The 20,473-nt window shown below is 49.5% G+C and overlaps 1 protein-coding gene across 1 annotated transcript in view; it reads left to right on the top strand.

The window, feature by feature from the left end:
- HEMK1 (HemK methyltransferase family member 1) overlaps window positions 1-17,916 on the top strand; it is a 114,058-nt gene extending 96,142 nt beyond the window's left edge. Inside the window, exon 12 of the transcript XR_011023942.1 lies at window positions 17,897-17,916. The gene's annotated coding sequence lies outside the window, so the exon portion shown is untranslated. The remainder of the gene's footprint in view (window positions 1-17,896) is intronic.
- The last annotated feature ends 2,557 nt before the right edge of the window (window positions 17,917-20,473 follow it).

Raw genomic sequence — 20,473 nt, 5'->3', positions numbered from 1 at the left:
GACTTTACTACTGTTTAACTACCATCCACTACAAAGCTTCTAAAGCTATTTATCTTTTCACAAAAGTGTTCTGTCCTGCAGCTGTACACTGTGCCACAAGTAACTAATCTAATATCAGGTGAGTGATCAGTATGTTCTCTCATCCAAAATCAGGGAATCTCAATAGTTTTAGGGTCCTTTCACAGGAGCAGTTGATAGGCAGTGGAAAGCCTGTCGAACTCTTTGGCACCGTTCACACCTAGAATCACAAAACGCTAGCGATTACCGCTAGCGTTTTGCAGGAGTGATTTTTCCACGTTAAACGCGAAAAAAATCACTGGATGAAGTAGCGTTTTGGGAGCGATCGCGATTAGTAGTTCTATACATGGTAATCACGATCGCTCCTGAATTGCCGGCAAACCGCTGCATGTAACACGTTTGTGGTTAACGCTAACAGCAAAACGCTGCGATCGCGGCAGTGAGAACACTGCCATAGGATTACTTGGGCTAGGGGTGAGCGAGAATCGCGCAATTCCCGCTCAAGTGTGAACGAGCCCTAACAACTGCTTGCTGCTGCCTGGTAAATGCTCACTGCTGCCAGCTAACTGCTCGCTGCTGCTTGGCAACTGCTTGGGGAGCACACAGTTTAACTACCCGTGTGAAAGGGCCCTGAGGCCTTGTTCATATTATAGGCGTTTTTGTAAAAATTTAAGTGCAGGCGATTTACAAAAACGCTATGAGAGAGTCCATATCTGAGCAGTTCGTTTGCGATCCACTTAGAAAAGCGGTGCTTGGGCCATTTTTGAGGCGATTTGCCTCAATGGAAGGTATAGCCAAAACGCTCACAAAATCACTTTGGCAAGCGGATCAAAAGACGGAAGCGCTCTGCAAAAGCGTTTACAAAAACACCCACAATAATGAGCGTAGAAAATCGCCGCAAATCACTTTAAAAAAACGCGGGAAAAAAGCCCACCACGGGAAGGAGACACGAGTCAAACGCAATGAACATGCCCAATTGATTTTATCGATTTTGGTCTGAAATCGGTAGAATGTATCGATTTAGCATGCTGGAAAATTTTGTTCTGCTGTGGTAAATCACGTACACAGCGGTAACGATTGATATATAGCAACGATCGATGTACAGGGGTTGGACAAAATCAAGGAAACGCCTAACATTTTGGCATCATAATCTTAGAACATGTTTTAAAGGGAAGGTTCACAGTCCTGCCTGCCACGGGCTGGAGGAAGCCCCAGGTAAGTGGATATGTATTTTTATTTTTTTATGCAGGACCGCGGATCTTGCCTTTAAGCAATCAAAACTTTACATATGTCAAATTTGTTTTTGTTTATTATTTTTGTTATTTGATATGTTTAACCACTTGCCGACCGCGCACTCATAACGCGCGTCGGCAAAGTGGTAGCTGCAGGACCAGCGACGCACATCTGCGCTGCCGGCTGCAGGCTAATTAATCAGGAAACAGCCGCTCGTGCGAGCGGCTGCTTCCTGTCAATTCATGGCGGGGGGCTCCGTGAATAGCCTGCGGGCCGCCGATCACGGCTCGCAGGCTAAATGTAAACAGAAGCGGAAATAATCCGCTTTGTTTACATTTTTACAACGCTGCTATAGCAGCAGCGTTGTACTAGATCAGCGATCCCCGGCCAATCAGCGGTCGGGGATCGCTGTCACATGACAGGTAGGAGCCTGTTAGAGGCTGCACAGGACAGATTCGTTCCTGTGCAGCCTCCGATCTCCGGGGCAGGGAGGGAGGAGAGGGAGAGGGGGAATCCTGCGGTGGAGGGGGCTTTGAGGTGCCCCCCCCCCGCCAGCCACACGCAGGCAGGAGCGATCAGACCCCCCCAGCACATCATCCCCCTAGTGGGGAAAAAAGGGGGGGCGATCTGGTCGCTCTGCCTGCTATTTGATCTGTGCTGGGGGCTGCAGAGCCCACCCAGCACAGATCATAAAAAAACACGCTGGTCCTTAAGGGGGGGTAAAGGCTGAGTCCTCAAGTGGTTAACCTGTACAAAAAATAATTGTTTTGTACAGATATTTACACCAAAGTTGGTTATAATTAATAAAAATGGCAGATCTCTCAGACTATCAAAGAGGCCAAATGGTTGGTACTCGTATGGCAGGCACTACTGTAACAGAAACTGCCTGAGTGCTTGGCATTTCAAGAGGTACTCTCTCACAAGTAATGATTGCCTTTGAAAGAGAAGGAAAAACGTCCTCAGCAAAGCACAGTTGTGGCTGAAAGTCAAAGTTTTCTGAGAGAGACCGTCGGACTCTAAATCGAATTGTTAGAAAAGCTTGCAAGACCACGGCTCCTAAAATCACCGCAGAGCTGAATGAACACCTACAGAACCCAGCTTCCACAAAAACTGTTCGTCTGGAGCTGCACAAATCTGGATTCCACGGAAGAAATGCAATTAGAAAACCTCTGCTCTCAAAGACAAATGTTTCAAAGTGTTTAGAGTGGTGTAGAAACCAACAGAATTAGTCCCTCAAGCAGTGAAAAAATGTGATTTTCTCTGACGAATCATCGTTTACTTTATTTCCGGCCGAGTGTACGTTTGGAGACAGCCGAAAGAAGCATTTCATCAGGTCTGCCTTCTCTCAACCGTAAAACATGGCGGGGGTTCTGTGATGATCTTGGGTGCTATTTCTTGGAAATCCGCCGGGCCAATGATTTCCCTTCATGGAAGAATTAACAGCCGAGACTATTTAGGAATTTTGGGCGACCAAGTTCATCCTATGGTCCCAACCCGTACAGCTAGAATTGTTAAAAAATGGCACGAGGAACATTCTAATGAAGTTGAGCATCTCATCTGGCCACCACAATCCCCAGACCTCAACATTATTGAGCATTTATGGTTGTTTTTAGAGATTCAAGTAAGAAGTCGATTTCCACTGCCATCTTCTCCTTTGGAAACAATTTACAATTTGTATGAATCAATACCTCGGAGAATTGAGGCTGTAATTGCCGCAAAAGGTGGACCTACACCATATTAAAATATATTTTGTTGATTTTCAAGGTGTTTCCATTATTTTGTCCAACCGCTATATGTGATGGACCCCTGGCCGCTGTTCCCCCCCAAGTGTAAAATGCCCCCCCCCCCGGTACCTTTGCAGTGTAAATTCTAACCTGTAGGGATGAACAATGAGATGCAAATATTTTTGAGTTCATTCTGTATTATATAAATTTGTATGCAAATTTATGCAACTTGAAAATGGACCAATCAATTCCCGCCACAGTTTAAATTGATTGGTCCATTTTCAAGCTGCATAAACTTTCACACAAATTTACATGAACTCAGAAATATTTGCATCTCATTGATCATCTCTACTCACCTGTCCCTCTGGCATGACCTCCGACCTCCTCCATACCTTCCAACATTTTGCGATAAGAAAGAGGGACACATTTAAGCCATGCCCATGCCACACCCCTAATCACACCCCCGACACATCCCTGGTCACACATAGCATAAAGATTTCATAAGAAAAATATGTTATTTTATAATTCAAACCACACTGGTACTTTCTATCCTGGTTCATTTTCCTTCACATTAACACTTGAAAATAAGAAACATATCAATTTAAAGGATGGGAATAAAGTTTAGAGTCAATTAACCACTTCCACACCATGACATTTTATGCTGATCTGTGCAGCGTGGGCTCTCCAGCCCACAGCACAGATCAGCTAGCAGCCAGGGCGATCAGACTTCCCCCCTTTTTTCCCCACTAGGGGGATGTCCTGCTGGGGGGGTCTGATCGCCGCCGGCTGCTTGCGCTTGCGGGGGGGGGGCTCTTCAAAGCCCCCCTCCGCAGCGCTTCCTGGCCTCCTTCCCCTTCCCTCCCTCTCCCTCCCCCTGTGAGCGGCGCAGGACGGAGTTCCGTCCTGCGCCGGATAGGATAGGCTTTAGCCTATCAGATGCCGGTGATCCCCGGCCAATCAGAGGCCGGGGATCGCCGATCTCCTCTACGGCGCTGCTGCGCAGCAGCGCCGTATACATGTAAACACCGGGGAAGATCTTCCCCGTGTGTTTACATTTACCCTGCGAGCCGCCGATCGGCTCGCAGGGTGTTCACGGAGACACCCTCCGTGAGCTGACATGGAACGGCCGCTCATACGAGCGGCCGTTTCCATGGTATACACTTCTGGATTCAGGGGCGTGTATATACGTACCGAGAATCCGGAAGTGGTTAAACACATTTTTTCAGTAGAGAAATACATATATCTACACAGATCTGTACATCAGTCCTGAAAGAGGGACACATGAGGAAGAAAGAGGGACAGAGGGATTGGGTCCCCAAAGAGAGACTGTCCCTCCAAAAGAGGGAAAGTTGTGAGCTATGCTCCTCCACTGTCTCCCCCGTATGGCACCAGGTGTGCAGGTGTATGATGTCACACGCTCTCCCCCCACCCACCCACCCACTTTTATTGTTTCACAGCATTCAATTATGATCATAAATGCAGTGAAGATGTTAAATGGTGGTGTTGGCCCGAACTGCACTCAGGGCCAACACCCCTCCAGAATCAATGTCTTAATTGAAAAATGATTGAAGATGGAAAATGGATCAAGTGGTCCTAATTTTAATTTGAATTAACACTCATATTGTTATATGGATTATAATAATATCAGCAAAGTGCTGCTGCACGAATAATCCTATGGGATTATTCTCACTGTGCAATAGCAGCGCATTTGCGATTATTGACGTCCACAAATGAGCTGCATGCAGCGTTTTCCTGGCGATTGCACCATAATTCTCTTTCAATAGAATGAGAATTGCAAAACGCTGAAAAAAGTAACACAAGATCGCGATCGCAACACGATTTGTGTTAAGTGTGAACGAGGCCTTAATGTAGGTCCAGCAAATGAACAGCAATATAAATCAACTGTCCGTTGGTAATTGCCAAAAGCCTGCCAAAAAGTCCAGAGCTCTGTGGTCACGGTGTATCTGCAGCCCACCCCCCAGCGTGGCAACTGTCGCCTCATAGGCGACCACCAAGCTGAGGGCCGGCTGCAGCTGCCTTATCTATTACCTTAAAGGGCCCATTCACACTTAAGTGATTAGCTGGTGATTCCCGCTAATCGCTAAATCGCTAGCACTAAAGCGCTAGTGCTAAAGTTACCCTATGTCAGTGTTCTCCCTGCTGCAATTGGCGTTGATCGCGGGCGTTTTGCGATTAGCGTCAATCTCAAACATGTTACCTGCAGCATTTTTGGAGTGATTCTGGAGCAATCGCTGTACAATGCTATTAAAGTGCTGACTGCGATCGTTCTGAAATCGTAGAAGTGTCCAGTGATTTTTACCGCAATAATCGCGGTAAAATCAAACAATACCAGTTTCCTGGCATCCTGCTGGTCTTTCTGGCATGAGTTGTGTCTGAATCACTCAACATGAAATATGGCAAAACCAGTCAGATAGGCCTGGTGCACACCAAGAGCTTTTCTGAGAGCTCTTAAAAATGCCAGCGCTTTGAATAGCGATTGGCTAATGTATTTGAATGGGATGGATCACACCAGAGCGATGTGATTTTCTCCCAAACACAAACGCGGGTCCTGCAGCATTTCTGCTAGGTATGATTAGAGAATTGCTGGGCACAAGTCTAGAATTGCCTAGAAAAATTACTTCAAAAAGCGCTGAGCGTTTGCGATTACACTAGCGCTTTTTAGTGTGCACTGGCCCAAACACCTGATCAGATGCATATATTTGTTCAGGGTCTATGGCTATTAGAGACAGAGGATCAGTAGGACAGCCAGGCAAGCAAATAACAAATATGGCAGCCTCCGTTTCTTTCTCACTTGAGGTATCCTTTAAAGAGAACCAGAGACAAAGCACCCTCATGTATTTTACCTTACAAATCAGTGGGAACATGACTGTAAACACCTAATCTGCTCTTTGTTTCATTCTTCTCTGTTTAATCTGACTGTTATCACCTCTGATAAGAATCCCCGACTGAGCATTCAGTCTGGCTTTGCTACGGAATGATTATAGCTGAGTCTGTCTTCTCTGGTGTCTTTTCAAGCCCAAGCTTGCCCCCCTTGTGGCTCTGCTATAATGACTCAGCTCTAATCATTCGTGGCAAATCCAGACTGAATGCTCAGTTGGGGATTCTTATCAGACACTTTTAGCAGTGAGGAATGAAATGGAGAGCAGGGTAGGTGTTTTCTCTAATGTTCCCACTGATATATATGTTAAAATACATGAGGGTGACAAACCTCCCTTAAAGCGTGGGAATACTTCCTGAAACATCCGCCTCCCAAAACAGATGAATCCTACATCCCAACCCCTTTCTCAGTCCTCGCACATTTTATACCAGATATTGACCTCAGAGTATGGGAAAGTGCTGGAATCCACCAACTACAAGATATTATGGAAGATACCCAAATTAAAACCTTTGCCACATTAACAAGTCAATACTACATTTCACAAACACAGCTATTCTCATATCATAGAATCTTCCATCTATTTAAAGCAAAAACAATCTCAATCCCTTCGCTACCCGCCTCGATCCTAACAATGCTCAACTATAGAGGGTCATACACTGGCGGCATATCATTATGGTATAACTCCATCCATCTAAATGATGTCTCCCCGATAAACAAATATGCCTTAACTTGGTCGTCAGACCTCAAGTGCAACATCACGGTAGAACATTTGAAACTAGCGTATAAGACAATTGCCAAAGCTTCTAAATGCAACACCCACTGGGAGATTTCCAGAAAGATCCTTTTCAGATGGCACAGAACTCCAAGACAAATAGCATCATTTTTACCAAGCACACCCCCTACTTGCTGGAAATGCAACAAAGAAATAGGAACCTACTTACACATGCTCTGGGAATGCCCAATAGTGGCTAAACTATGGAACAAGGTTGAATTTTATATTCAAAAAGCCTTCCTACATAATTTCAAACTACAACCTAAATTAGCATTGGTGTTTGTGGGAATTTCAGATTTACCTAACTCCTGCCACCATCTAATCGCCCATATTATATTAGTGGCCCTACATATGATTCTAATAAAGTGGAAATCCCCTGACGAATTCTGCTCTACGCAACTACTATCCACTACCAGATTAAACATACTTATGGAACAGAGGATTAGATCCAGACTAGGAATTAGAGGATGCAACTTTACAGTACCACAAATGTGGGAACCATACATTCTATACCCCATACTCTGAGGTCAGGCCTACCCAGATGTAAGGACCAAGCCCATCATATAAATCCATAAGTAGATACCCCCCGAATCATCATAGGCGCTAACTAGAAGGTTAAAGATATTAGACAAGTAAAAGAGGTAATTAAATGTTGATACATGTTGATGTTATACTGTTAGAATACAGTCTAATCCAGAGCGGTTACTTTAAACATCTAATCCACACTGTGAATGGTAAATCAGACACTGCTTTGTATTAGGTAAACCTTATATGATAAGATAACTGGCTATACTCTGCTAGGGGCCCTCCTGGCCACCTGAACCTATCAAAGAGGGAAAGCTTAAGGGCCGGTTCACACGGACGGCAGGCGGCGTTGGGGTGGCCAGGAAGTCGCGTCGTCCTGCGACGTCCCGTTCGGTGGCGGCGGTACAGAGATCGTCGCGATCGGCGTTTCTCGTCCCCGCAGGGGGACATATAGCCGCGCCGGCTAGCCGTCCCTGGACGTTGCATGCGGCTTCTAGGGACGGCCGAAACGATGCGTTAAATCGGGATCAGAACGCCGCGTTTATGCAATCGACGGTAACCGCGCAATGCTAAACGCTCCTATTCACTTGAATGGGAGAGTTTAGCCGATGGGTCCCGAACGCTTGACGGTAGACGCCGCCAAGCGTCCGTGTGAACCGGCCCTTAACTACCTGTCCGGATACCCTACGGGTTATGTAAACGCCGGATTAGATAAGTTTAAAGGTTAAATACCTTCCATGACTTACCTAGGTGAAAATACTGCACTGTTATGTAAACACCATAGATGCAATTTATGCCTTGTACCGCTATATGTAACCATGTTATGTTAAAAATTTTCAATAAAAAGATATTGATGGAAAAAAAAAAAAAATACATGAGGGTGCTTCATCTCTGGTTCACTTTAAGCATGAATTTATATTTGTAAAGCAGTTTGTTTTTACTTCAGAAGCCCCGTTTCACTCCATAAAGTGATCATTTGGGCATGCTGTTTCTTTCGCTAAGATGTTATGTTTAGATTTATGCTAGGAGAGATGGGCTGTAACCTCTAGTGTTGGGCGAACACCTGGATGTTCGGGTTCGGGAAAGTTCGCCGAACATGGCCGCAATGTTCGGCATGTTCGGGCCGAACCCCGAACTCCCCGAACATCCCGCTTTTGGGGGCCCTATGGGGTCGCAGGCATAAGGGGGGAGCATGCCCCGATCGCGGGGGGGGTCGGAAATTCCCCCCACCCCCTCCGCTAGCGCTCCCCCCTCTGCCCGCTTCCCCATTCAAAAGTTAGGAAGTGAAACTGTACCTGTGCGGCCGGTAGTGGGTGACTGGCAGTGGGCGGCACTATGGAGAGACTGAGGAGGAGGAGGAGTCCGGAGAGTGACGCGTTGAGGGAGGCCGGGCAGTGGGCGGATCAGCAGTAGTACCGTACTACTGCTGATCCGCCCACTGCCCGGCCTCCCTCAACGCGTCACTCTCCGGACTCCTCCTCCTCCTCAGTCTCTCCATAGTGCCGCCCACTGCCAGTCACCCACTACCGGCCGCACAGGTACAGTTTCACTTCCTAACTTTTGAATGGGGAAGCGGGCAGAGGGGGGAGCGCTAGCGGAGGGGGTGGGGGGAATTTCCGACCCCCCCCGCGATCGGGGCATGCTCCCCCCTTATGCCTGCGACCCCATAGGGGGCCAGTATTCGGGCGAACAGGGCCCTGTTCGTGCCGAACAGGGGCCCTGTTCGGCCAGGCAATGAGCCGTTCGGGCGAACCCGAACAGTTTGGCCGAACACCACCAGGTGTTCGGCCGAACGCGAACATCACCCGAACAGGGTGATGTTCTGCAGAACCCGAACAGTGGCGAACACTGTTCGCCCAACACTAGTAACCTCCTGCCAAAGATTCCCTGTGGTGACATCTGATTTTTTTGCGGAGATGAAATTTAACGCAGAATCTCGGAATTTTCATTTGCATTTGCTGCCTGGAGCATCTCATGGTCCAGACATGAACAAGTCTGCCAATGATGGTGCGTGTGCGGAATTTACCGCCGTTATCAGTACACTGAGATTGAGATGCCTTTTTTAGGCAATCAGCTGACTCTGCCTCCAGAAGGACGAGGTGATATTACACAGCAGAGTGCACACTTGTCCCTGCTATATCAAGATTGTTTTTTTTGTTTTTGTTTTTCATTTTTCTGGTGCTCTGCTATTGCAATTGTGTTTTCTGTTTTTTATTTTGTGTCTAAATACAATAGAGTTATAAACCTGTGCAATATGCTGAAAAAAGCAGAAGGTTGTCTGAATATAGTTTTTTAACCGTGAAAATGCAATGTGGATGAATGCAAAAAATCTCCAATTCCCGAAAGGCTTATTGACCAAAGCAGGTGGTTTGGGCGTATGGCCTTCAGCGCAGTGGCGTAGCAATAGGGGGTACAGAGGTTGCGACTGCACCAGGGCCCTTGGGCCACAGGGACCCTCCCTTAACCGCAGTATTAGCTCTTTATTGGTCCTGTCACTGTGCTGGTAATAATCACTTCTATAGATGCTTTGAATAGTAGTAATCAACTAACTGTTCCCCATCCCCTTCTTGCACCTCTGACACTGTGGTTGTCCTTGGCAAGTTTTGGTGTGCTAAGTCAATTGTTATGTATAGAGTGCTTGGGGGAGGGGGGGCGCATGTAAAACTTGCACTTGGGCTCAAAGCTCCTTAGCTAAGCCACTGGCTCAGCGACAAAACTAGGCGCTGCCGTAGCAGTAATGTTATACTGCGCCGGGAGCGTAAGGGTAACTAGACTCCGCATTACTCTCTCCGCCGAGTTGCTACGGCTCAGAGGGGGAATAATATCCAACACCACCGGGGATTTCAGCAGCAGCAGGGTGAGCCTTCATTTAGCTCACCCAGGGGCGGTTCTAGACTTTTTGCCGCCTGAGGCAAAAGTAATAGTACAACACTGATGATTTGTACCGCACGTTATAGCTGCGGTGAACCCCCAAAAAACATCCTCAGTATAGGCAGGTAGCTAGTTACAGTTTCCCCCAGAATAGGTTAGCCAGGTACAGTTGCCCCAGTATAGCTTGGTCAGGCACTTTCTTCACTTCCTGTGTCTTCCTGGTGCTGTCCCCAGACTTCTGCCGTCTAAGGAAGATGCTTCACTTGGCATCATGGGTGGACCAGGCCTGGGCTCACCGGTGGCGTACTAATACGTATGCACATTGACTTGTATTATGAGTGTGGTGGTGCATGTTTTCCCGTACCAGGCAAAACGCCTGCAATTCTGACTGGCGTGCTCCCTGCCTCAGTGCTGGAGATGGGAGGCTGTGATGTGACAGTAGTACACAAACAAAAACTGATGAAATCTGCAGAAAAAGTAAACATTCCCTCACCTGGTTCAATGCTCTTTGTTTACTTTCTTTCCATTGAAAATTACACATATCACAGGTGGATTTAGGTCAAGTTCAAATAAGCGGTTTCCAGGAGTTAGCAGGTTGGCTGCCAGGGGCTGCCTGTGAGCCTCTCATACACAGTTCTCACTGCAGAAAATATGGTCATAAGTGACTCCAAGCTTATGTCATAATTGTCATAAGTGCAATAGCTGTTTATAATTACCATGTTACACTATGAGAGGCCTTTTCATTTGAGGTAATTGACCAGTCTCAGTGAAGGTTTCAGAAGTTCTTCAGGTAAAAAATACTTACCTGTTCTGGTGTCATCTCTCCAGGAAGGTGATCGCTACACCCCACTCCAAGATGCGGCCCTGGCATTTTTTTTTCAAAATCACTGCCGAGGCTCTGGCCACTGGCCGCCATCTGTCTTTCCAAGTCCCCCCCCCCCATCCGCCCCCCAGCGCGACAGCCGCTGCCTAATTGGTGGCCACCTAGCTGGGAAAGGCCCGTGGTAATGCAGGCGGAGGTTTCCAAAGAGCTTCATCAGTTTTCAGAAACATGGTTGCGACTGCACTGCCAAGGAGGTGCGTTAATGACACTGGATCAGGTAGGTATGCTATATTAAGACAGACTCTGTCACTTTTACCTTAAAGGGATACTTAAAGGACTACTGTAGGGGCAAAAGAGTTGAACTTACCCGGGGCTTCTAGTGGTCCCCCGCAGACGTCCTGTGCCCGCGCAGCCACTCACCGGTGCTCCGGTCCCCGCCTACAGTTCACTTCTGGAATTTCCGACTTTAAAGTTGGAAAACCACTGCGCCTGCGTGGCCGTGTCCTCGCTCCCACTAATATCACCAAGAGTGTACTGCGCAGGCACAGACCGTACTGGACCTGCACAATACATTCCTGGTGACGTCAGCGGGAGCAAGGGCGTGGCTGCGCAGGCGCAGTGGTTTTCCGACTTTAAAGTCTGCATGGGGCCATTAGAAGCCCCTGGGTAAGTTCAACTCTTTCTCCCCTACAGTGGTCCTTTAACCTCCTTAGCGGTAACCCCGTGTGTGACACGGGGTAAGCCGCCGGAGGGTGCCGCTCAGGCCCTGCTGGGCCGATTTACTTAATTTTTTTTTTGCTGGACGCAGCTAGCACTTTGCTAGCTGCGCCAGCACCCCGATCGCCGCCGCCGCGCGCCCGATCGCCGCTATCCGGTGCGGCGCGCGCCCCCCCCCCCAGACCCCGAGCGCTGCCTGGCCAATCAGTGCCAGGCAGCGCCGAAGGGTGGATCGGGTCTCCCAATGACAACCCGACGTCGCTGACGTCATTCCGCCCCGTCGCCATGGCGACGGGGGAAGCCCTCCAGGAAATCCCGTTCTTTGAACGGGATTTCCTGATCGCCTATCGCCGGAGGCGATCGGCGGGGCTGGGGGGATGCCGCTGAGCAGCGGCTATCATGTAGCGAATAATTTTAAAAAAACTGCTGCGCTGCCCCCTGGCGGTATTTTTCATACCGCCAAGGGGGTTAAAGTGTACCAGAGCTGTAAAATTAAAAAGATTTTATACATACCTGGGGCTTCCTCTGCTCCGATCGCTCCCACACCGCCATCCTCCGCTGCCCTCAGCTTCGGGAACTGGGTCCCCGCACTTCTGTCAGTTGGAGCCAGTCTGGCATAAGAGTAGTGCGCCCTCTACGTATCTCTCCAGCAGCTGCTGGAGAGATAAGCAAAGAGCGCACTTCTCCTGTGTAGCTGGCCGCGACTGACGTCAGTGATGGGACCCGGTTCCTGAAGCTGCGGACAGCGGAGGATGGCGGCGTGGGAGCAATCAAAGCGGATGGGGCTGGAGGAATCATTATAAAATCTTTTTCATTTTACAGTTCTGAGTCCCTTTAAGCCATGAATTAAAAAAAAAAAATCAGTTTTACTCACCTGGGGCTTCTACCAACCATCCTGTGCCCTCACGTATCCTCCTGTCCCCCACCGCCAGCTAGTTTCGTTTCCGCTGACAGGCTTACTGCGCCTGCGCAGGCCTGGCCGCGCGTCTCCTTCTTCGCGTTCCTGTCCACAATAGTATCCTGCGCAGGACGCTATTGGGAACGGGAATGCGAAGAAGGCTACGCATGGCCAGGCCTGTCGGCGGAACAAAACTAGGTAGTGGCGGAGGACCGGAAGATCCATGAGTGGCTGCGAGGGCACAGGACAGCTGCAGGGGGCGGGTAGAAGCCCCAGGTGAGTAAAACTGATTTTTTATCCATGGCTTAAGTATCCCTTTAAAGGGTAACTGAAGTGAGAGGAATATGGAGGCTGCCATATTTATTTCCTTTTAGACAATTCCAGTTGCCTGGCCATCCTGCTGATCCTCTGCCTTTAATACTTTTAGCCATAGACCCTGAACAAGCATGCAGCAGATCAGGTGTTTATGACATTGTTGTCAGGTGTGACAAGATTAGCTGCATGCTTGTTTCTGGTGTTATTCAGACACTACTGCAGCCAAATAAATCAGCAGGGCTGCCAGGCATCTGGTATTGTTTAAAAGACAAATAATTTATATTGCACAAATGTTTTCTCCTGGTGGACTCAAAGTGCTTGAGCTGCAGCCACTAGGGCACGCTCTATAGGCAGCAGCAGTGTTAGGGAGTCTTGCCCAAAGTCTCCTCACTGAATAGGTGCACGCTTACTGAAAGGGCTGGATTTACAGCTCAGGAGCCTATAAGTACATAAGCTCTGGTGCCCTAAACCCCGCCCCCTTAACAATAGCCACACATCCTCAAGCCACATCCCCTGACCAGCTTGATATGCCCCATTAAGCAGTCCTCCAACCAGATTTCCCCCCCTTTCCCCCTCCCATCAGCCAGTTCAATTAGCATCCCCTCCCCACTCCAGTGCCGCTGAGTCTCTTCATATACACTCCGCTTGCACTCTCCAGAGGGAGGGAGATAAGGGGAGCACTTGGTGCGTGGCCAATGAGCCACCTTTCACGCATGGGCAGCCTGTAGGCACTAGCAGGCTCGGACAGAGCCGCCGAACCACCGACGGTTCCATCGGTGGGCCCCGACCCGACTGCCCCTCCTCCTGACCTGGGGGCCCCTAGAAGGCGTGCGCTGCATGGGAGAGCCGGGGAGGGCAGCCCGACTGGTTTTTTTTTTTTTTTATGTCCCTTAAAAAAAACTCTTTTCCCCGGGGGGGCCCCCTCCTATCCTCCCCCTCCCTCACCTCGGAGGGCCCCCCTCCTGTTACGAGCGGCGGGTACAGCAAACTTCCGGAGAGGTAAGGCAGAAGATAGAGGTCCAGCTGCCTCTCGGGCTACGCTGTCTCCTCTATGCCGCTCGCACTGCTTCCTGGTTTAGTGCGAGCGGCATAGAGGAGACAGCGACTGGGAGGCAGCTGGACCTCTATCTTCTGCTTTACCTCCCCGGAAGTTTGCTGTACCCGCCGGCCGCCGCTCGTAACAGGAGGGGGCCCTCCGAGAGTCCGAGGTGAGGGAGGGGGAGGATAGGAGGGGGCCCACGGGGAAAATAGTTTTTTTTAAGGGAAAAAAAACCCCAAAAAAAACAGTCGGGCTGCCCTCCCCGCGGCTTGTAAGGAGGGGGGACACCCAGGTGAAGGGGAGCATAGGAGTCGGGGCCCCCACTGGCTACCCACCCGGCTACCTAACTGCCCACCCTTCTGCCTACCCTCCCACCCGGCTACCTAACTGCCCACCCGGCTACCTAACTGCCTACCCTCCCACCCGGCTACCTATCTACCCACCCGGCTACCTAACTGGCTGCCCACCCGGCTACCTATCTACCCACCCAGCTACCTATCTGCCTACCCTCCCACCCGGCTACCTAACTGCCCACCCGGCTACCTAACTGCCTACCCTCCCACCCGGCTACCCTTCTGCCTACCCTCCCACCCGGCTACCTAACTGCCCACCCGGCTACCTAACTGCCTACCCTCCCACCCGGCTACCTATCTGCCCACCCGGCTACCTATCTGCCCACCTGGATACCTATCTACCCACCCGGCTACCTAACTGCCTACCCTCCCACCTGGCTACCTAACTGCCCACCCGGCTACCTATCTACCCACCCAGCTACCTATCTGCCTACCCTCCCACCCGGCTACCTATCTGCCCACCCGGCTACCTATCTACCCACCCGGCTACCTATCTACCCACCCAGCTACCTATCTGCCTACCCTCCCACCTGGCTACCTAACTGCCCACCCGGCTACCTAACTGCCTACCCTCCCACCCGGCTACCCTTCTGCCTACCCTCCCACCCGGCTACCTAACTGCCCACCCGGCTACCTATCTGCCCACCCGGCTACCTATCTGCCCACCCGGCTACCTATCTACCCACCCAGCTACCTATCTGCCTACCCTCCCACCTGGCTACCTAACTGCCCACCCGGCTACCTAACTGCCCACCCAGCTACCTATCTGCCCACCTGGCTACCTAACTGCCTACCCTCCCACCCGGCTACCTAACTGCCCACCCAGCTACCTATCTGCCTACCCTCCCACCCGGCTACATAACTGCCTACCCGGCTACCTATCTGCCTACCATGCCATGGGCGTCCCTACATAGGGCAAAATGGGGCATGCGCACTCCCCTGGCTAGCTGCTGCCCCCCCCTAGCTACCCGGACGTGGCTGGCCCGCCCGCCCTGGGGTGGCAGCGGAGAGAGAAAAGAAGCGGCAGGCACAGCGGCGCTGCCTGCCGCATCACTTAATTCTAAAGGGGGGAGCGAGAGAGGGGGAGCCCCAAGGTGAGGGAAGGGGGAGGGGGAAACGTCCTCCCTTCCCCACCGCTTCTCTTCTCTCTCCGCTGCCACTGAGGACACCTATAGATCTGGCTATTTAAACTGGGGACACCTATAGACCTGTCTATCTATACTGGGGGGCTCCTGTCATACCTAAACTGGGGGTACCTGTCACTAACTGAACTGGGGGGGCGCCTGTCAATACCTGAACTGGGGGCACCTGTCACTACCTGAACTGGGGGGCACTGTCACTACCTAAACTGGGGGCTCCTGTCACTACATACCCTGGGGGGCACCTGTCACTACAAACACTGGGGGCTCCTGTCACTACATACCCTGGGGGGCACCTGTTACTACCTTAACTGGGGGGCACCTGTCACTACAAACACTGGGGGCTCCTGTCACTACCTAAACTGGGGGGTATCTGTCACTAACTAAACTGGGGGGCTCCTGTCGCTACCTAAACTTGGGGGTCCTGTCACTACCTAAGCTGGGAGGCTCCTGGTGCTACCTAAACTAGGGTGCACCTGTCACTACCTAAACTATCCAGGCCAGCCCAGCATCACCACCAGCCAACCAGCCCAGAATCACTGTCAAAAAGGCCACAGCATCACCACCAACAGTCAGGCCAACATTTACTTCAACCAGCCAAGTACAGCCCAGCATCACCGCCAGGCCGGCCACAGCATCACCGCCAGGCCTTTCAGCCCACACATCATCCCCAATCCAGCCAAAAACAGTATTGCCTGGCACAGCAGCCAGTAGAGGAGAATTCAGAAGCCAGGTGAGAGGTGTATACCATATTAAGTGGGCATTCTGCCTATTTATGTGAAATGCTGTTTATTTATGTGCCTCATGACTGCTGAATTTGTCTTGTTGGGGGCCTCATGGTTACTGAATGTCTTGTTGGGGGCCTCATGATTGCTGAATTTGTCTTGTTGGGGGCCTCAAGATTGCTGAATTTGTCATGTTGTCATATTTGTCATATCTAACCTATGCTGAGGGAAACTATTCTGGCTACCTATATTAGCCCACTGCCTTACTGTTACAGTTACATTACAATTACCCCCCACCCATGTGATGTCATGTCCACACCCATTTTTTTTGTCGCTGCGCGCTTTGCTTTTTTTGGGGGGGGGGGGGGGGGGGTGTTGGTAAATTATCCGCACCGGGTGTCAAACACCCTAGCTACGCCACTGGAGGGGGGCACAGCTTGGAAGGGGGGGAATTGGGCACAGAGCGGCGGGGAGGGGGGGAAGCGTCCCCCCCTCCCTCACCTAGGGCCCCCCCCCCTTCCGCGCACCCCCCTCCTCCAGAAGTGCAGCCAGCAGCGAGCGGAGAATAGCTACAGAGATGATGCTATCTCCGCTCCGAGTCCGCATGCCGCTGCCCTGCTGGTCTCTGACTGTAGTGTGTGACGCTGTCCAATCACGTTCTCGCAGTACTTCCTGCTAGAGCGTGATTGGACAGCGTCACTACAGGAGACAGAGACCAGCAGGGCAGCAGCGGCATGCGGAGCGGAGATAGCATCATCTGAAGCTGGTAAGCTATACTCCGCTCGCTGCTGGCTGCACTTCTCGAGGAGGGGGCTGCGCGGAAGGGGGGGCCCTAGGTGAGGGAGGGGGGAGGCTTCCCCGCTGATCTGTGCCCTCTGCCCCCCCTTCCAAGCTGGGGGGGACTTGCATTGTGTGGGGGTATCTCTGCCACCAACCTGATTGCATTGTGTGGGGGTATCTGCAGCCAACCTGATTGCATTGTGTGGGGGTATCTGCAGCCAACCTGATTGCATTGTGTGGGGGTATCTGCAGCCAAACTGATTGCATTTTGTGGGGGTATCTGCAGCCAAACTGATTGCATTTTGTGGGGATATCTGCCGTCAACCTGATTGCATTTTGTGGGGGTATCTGCCGTTAACCTGATTGCATTGTGTGGGGGTATCTGCCGTCAACCTGATTGCATTTTGTGGGGGTATCTGCCACCAACCTGATTGCATTGTGTGGGGGTATCTGCCGTCAACCTGATTGCATTTTGTGGGGGTATCTGCTGCCATTTGACTACTTGATGAATGATCATGAGGCATGTAACTACTTGAATATACAATGTATCTGGTCGGACCTAATCTCTGTGAATAACGCCGCTACTTATTTTGTGTTTTGTATTTTTTTTTTTTAAGTCTGCCCATGACTCATCATGACCACGCCGATGTTCCAGTGCATGGTGACACCCATTTAGTTTCGCATTTAGACATATCCCTATTGGAGACTGTCCTCAGAATTGCTCACAATCTATTCCCTACCATAAAGTCATGCAAAATTTCTAAAGTACATGTGTATGTGAGCCCAAAATGGGGGGGGGGGGGGGGGGGAGGGAGTAGGAGGAGGAGAGGGGGGTGGGCCCCAGGCTGAAACTTCCTTGGTGGGCCCTTGGTGTCCCAGTCCGACCCTGGGCACTAGTCTACAGTGCCTATTGGTTAATCTGGCCCTGCTTGCTAAACAGGAAGAGATTATATTCAAACCCAGGTGTCAGAGGCAGAGCCCTTAATAAGTACATTATCCAGTCAAAGGAAATTAATATGGCAGCCACCATATTCTTCTCACTTCAGTTGTTCTTTACTCTTTAAGGAAAATCCGGGATGTCAAGGGAGACCCTACTCCAAAGCGCTATTGGCCGGAACTGCTGGTCAATCAGGATGGTGAGTGTCTACTGACGGTGTTGTGGTGAACGCCGCCTATCCCTTGCTCCTCTGGATCTTACAACTGTCATTAGTATTACTATTTGCACATGACTGGAATTTGCCAGAATACAGAATAAAGTTTTGTTTTGTTCATTGTTGAATTTGAAATTATTTTGGCTAAGAGTACACTAAGAATCGGTGCGCGTTTTTGCACATAATGAAAGTCTATGGGTGACAAGTCTGAGCTTCAGGCTGTTGTCAGAAATCTCTGGCTGGGTACACACTAGGCGGTGCGTGAAAGGTTGCATTTTGCTGCATGTGCGTTTGAAGTGTGTTTTGCGTGCGTTTGCATTTTTGTTTCGTGCATGCATTTTCTTGTGTTTTAATGTGTTTGTGATTTGGACATAGAAATTGCAAGGGTGTTTTGTATGTGTATTTTAGAAGCGTTTTATGCAAATCACTAGGAAGTCAACAAGAAGCGGAAATGCATAATTAAACTAGTTTTTTTTTTAAACTCATTAAAAATGCATACAAAATGCAATAAAACACTATACCTCTGTGTCACCATTTTGGAAAAATATACCTTTATTTTGAAGCATCCGATTGACTTGCATTAAATGCGTTGACGCTAGCGTTTCTTCTTAGTGTGTTCCAACCCCCTCTGTGCTTCCCTTGCAGTCCAGTCTGTTACTCCCTCCTTTAGCTTAGCAGCTTTATATCAGGTGACCAAAGTCTTCAAACTCGTCTTTTTACATGCAGAAGCTCGGTATACAGAGGCACCAGAGTAGAGTAAAACGTTTTAAAAACCGCTTAAAAGCAGAGGGGGATGTTAGGGTGGACTTACCTCCCTCTTACAGAAAAAGAAAACTCACTTGAGTCTTGATAAAACAGAATAGATTAATAATTTATTCAACTCCACAAATGCAAAGCGTTTCGCGGGCGTGACCCCGCTTCCTCAGGCAAAAATGGGAGCACAACTCAGTGGGTCAAGCAGTAGGTTTGAGCGCCTCTGATCTTCTAGTCCACCCTGGGTGGAGGGGTGCATCCCCATCTACTATCTAAGGAGAGCGACTTCTTAACCTGAGTGGGGTCAGGTCCTAATGCTCCCCACCTGCATTTAAAGTGGTTGCCTATGGGTAACCCGTGTTTGTGAGTATATACACATAAAATTGTATTGAACTCTTCATTTTACCTGACAATACTGCACCATATTGGGCTCTCGATTCTCCTCTTGTTTTTAAACAATTTTACATGCAGAAAGCTTGCCTGATACAAAACGGTAACATGTGAGGTTTATGACAAGGAAACTCTTGGCTGCAGTATTGAGATCGGAGCCCAGATGTGGCTCCTGTGATGTAAACACTTTCCATTGCTTTGGCAAACTGGTTTTAATATTAACTCAATCTAGTTCAATGCATCTGCTGTCCATATTGGGTCCTCACACAGGTTCTCTTGAACATTGCCCCATTGCAGATAGGTGTTCATATAGAATGTTTACAATAAGCTGATGTTAAAACTTCACATTTCAGAAACCTTTCCAGGAAAATGTGATGATGATGATGATGACCCAGACAGCAGGAAACTGGGGGAAAGGTCACAGAGTCAGCCCCTTCAGCGCTTATGCTGGCTGCAGACTGTGAATTGTTCACTAACTGTAATCCTGTTGGCTGTGTGTCAGTGTTGGCGGCCATCCGTACATTACAGACTATCAGAGGAAATGGCCCGTTTTTAGGCTTATTCATGGAAACAAAATTGGACAGTAGATTTCCAGGGTATGTTCCTTGCAATGTGTTGAAAGGATCACTTCAGAGAAAAAAAGTAAGCAGTTAAAATATGACAGAACTGACAGATCTTGGACTAGTCCATCTACTTAGAGCCCTTTTCCACTAGCTGCGATCCGCTTCAGAAAACCTATTGCAGCTGTTTTGCCGATTGCAATGAGCACTGCGATAACATGCGGTGCTAATTTCCATGTTGTGTGTGCGCGTGTTGTTTTTCCCCAAATCGCAATCATCAGGCTGTGCGATTGCCGCCACAATCGCGCTGTTCCCAGCGGCTATATGGTGCAGTCGCAAGTAGTAGAAATTGTGAGTTGCGCTATTGAAACGCAGCGCAATTGCGATCGTGCTTCCCAGTGGAAAGGGGCCTTATGCCTGGACCCCACTAGCAGGGCTTTTCTAAGCCTTTTGTAAGGGCTTGTTCACACCTAGGGCATTTTGCGTTTTTTTTATAAGCGCTGGTGATTTTCAAAATCACCCTAAAAGCGCTTGTGCAATGAATCCTTAAGGGATAGTTCATATCTAAGCTTTTCGTCAGCTTTCCGCTCAGCCTGTACCATTTTGGGGGCATTTTTACCCTAGTGGAATGTTTAGGAAAACTAAATACATTGTATTTATTGTTTTCCGGGTCAAATAGTTCACTTCCTGACTTGCATCAGGTAGTAAAAAAATAAATCGCTTTGCAAAAGCGCTTTACAAAAAATCATAGCGCGAACATAAACGCCGGGAGGGGGTAAAAAATATCA

The sequence above is a fragment of the Hyperolius riggenbachi genome, chromosome 9 (assembly GCF_040937935.1).
Source record: "Hyperolius riggenbachi isolate aHypRig1 chromosome 9, aHypRig1.pri, whole genome shotgun sequence".
Classification (NCBI taxonomy): Eukaryota; Metazoa; Chordata; class Amphibia; order Anura; family Hyperoliidae; genus Hyperolius; species Hyperolius riggenbachi.
This window is presented reverse-complemented; position numbering and strand designations above follow the sequence as displayed.